At 39.5% G+C, this 2,403-nt stretch overlaps 1 pseudogene; it reads left to right on the forward strand.

Annotated features, from left to right (window-relative positions):
- Window positions 1-1,590: 1,590 nt before the first annotated feature.
- LOC116098130 overlaps window positions 1,591-2,403 on the forward strand; it is a 1,176-nt pseudogene continuing 363 nt past the window's right edge.

Below are 2,403 nucleotides of genomic sequence, written 5' to 3' on the forward strand. Positions count from 1 at the left end.
ACCTAGTACCACCAACCCAGAGGTGACACCACTTACAGTGAGCAGGGGTCCTCCCACAGCAATTACTAATCCAAGAAAAAAACAAGTGTATCACTGACTTTTCTACTGGACAATCTGGTAAGGGTCATTGTTTTTCAATTGAGATTCCATTGTTCAAAGGGACTCTAGTCTAACCTAGCCAGCACAACTCATCTCTTGTCAACTTGACACACAAACATAACATTTCCTTTCTTGCTTGTACTCAAGATCTGATAGTAATATTAATATCACAATATAAAGCATTCCAACTTTTAAAATTTCCAGTTTTGAAAGTTAAAAACTTAAAAATTCGGGCTCTTTAAAATACCCAAAATTTCATTCAAAGTTCTAAGCCACTCTTAAAGTACTCACAGCCTTTCTAGATATCCACACTCCTAATCAAAGCAAAGCAAAAGCAAAGTCCAGCGGTCTAAAAGCATCTCAGTGTAAGACATTTGGATTCACTCATGATTCGTTAGGCTACACAGGGCTTGCTCCCCTCTCCCGACACCACCCAGTACATCTCCTCGGCTCAGGGTAGCTCCACTCCATGGCTGCTGCTGTCATCTGTGGGCATCTCATGGTATTAACATCTAAAAAATGCTTGGGTCTCTACAGTAACTCTGCTACACATTCACCAATATCATCTCCTGGGCTGTCTTCAGGACTTTAACCCTGTTTTCTGGTGCCAAGTCTCACATTCTCTCCCTGGCCCTTTCAATCCTGAGTCTTCTACTGCAACTGAGGCTGTTGCAAAGGTCTTCAGCAAAGGTCTCCCTGGCTTCTCTTTAGGGAGTCCCTGCCACAGAGAACCAAGCCTCTGACCCCTTCTGACCTCTAAACCCAGTACCACCTGGGAAACTCTTACACATTACCAAATTTGGCTGTTAACAAAAAGTACAGCCTCGGTTCTTTGTGGACAACAGCTTCTGTGTGCTAACTTTGAGAAAATACTCTCAGATTTCACCTTGATGGTTCTGGTTTCTCCTTCACCACACCTGATTCTTCAACTCTAGCTAATGACTATCAATTGTCTCAGCAGTGCGAAGGAGGACAAATAAAGAAGAAAGAAGTAGGTAGGTAAAATATGAATTTCTGCAAAGCCGTAACTACTCATTCTATTAACTAATTATACTGCCCCTCCTTAAAGGAATGAAAGATACTATTTGTTTTAGTAGCTTAGAATTAGTTCTTTAAACTTGAAGTTTCATAAAAGAGGATGGGATGGGAACTAAAGTAGGAAAGGCCTAGGGCTATATCGAACCATAATTAATGGTCATAGGGTATGGAAAGTATACTAATGCTCTCTACTGTTATCTGTCCCTTTAGTTCAGATCCTAGGGATGTAAAATTTCTTGGAAAAAGAAACATAAAATCAGATGGATTGATAAAGACATTTTGGTGATTAAAATAATGGGATTACCATTAATAATCACTGTGATTGTGAATTAGTATGGAAAATAGAATGATAATATAGCCAGTGTATTACAAGCTTGATGTATACTGTATTTTTTTTCCAGATATATGAAATAAACTTCCACCATCCTCTTAAGATGAGTAGACTCTCCACTTATGATCTCACTCAAGAATGTTCTTTATTTCCAGGCTGAGCTTAGAGTCCTGGCCAACATGATTCTTCTTTGTTTCTATACTTACATAATCCTAGGTCACAGACCTAAGCTCACGGGCCTGATCTCATGTCAACTGACCTTTGTTCACATCATGATGTTCTTCACTGGAGGGGTTATTTTGCTTACAGACTTATTTGCATCACTGAACATTGAGAATGACTTCAAATGGAAGGTAACTTTTTACACAAGCAGGGTGATGAGAGGCCGCTCTATCTGCATCACCTGCCTCCTGAGTGTGGTCCAGGCTGTCACCATCAGTCCCAGTTCTTCACTGTGGGCAAATTTTAAACAAAAAGTAAAAAAAATACATTATCAGTGTTTTATTTTATATTTGATTTTTCAATTTCTCTGTCAGTACTGACACAATATTCTTATGTTGTTTTTACCAGTGTGAGAACAAGCAGATGATGGTCACTAAATCTTGCTCATTCTTACCCTTGAACTACATGATCAGAAGACTGATTTTAACAGTGACAACCTTAAGAGATGTGTTTCTTGTAAGAGTCATGCTAACCACAAGTACATACATGGTGATTTTCTTGTTCAGACATCAGAGGCAATGCAAGCATCTTCACACTATCAGCCTGTTGGCCGCCTGCGCCAACGTTAATAAAAGAAAGGGTTCTTCTGGTAATAGGAGTAAGAAATAGATAGGAAGAGATTGAAAGAGATAAGAAGAGATGGGCTAGCCATACTGTACCTTACCCACATGGGAAAATAAACATTAGACGACACGAGCTCTGGTCACTCAGTC

Source organism: Mastomys coucha, unplaced genomic scaffold (genome assembly GCF_008632895.1).
Source record: "Mastomys coucha isolate ucsf_1 unplaced genomic scaffold, UCSF_Mcou_1 pScaffold20, whole genome shotgun sequence".
Lineage (NCBI taxonomy): Eukaryota > Metazoa > Chordata > Mammalia > Rodentia > Muridae > Mastomys > Mastomys coucha.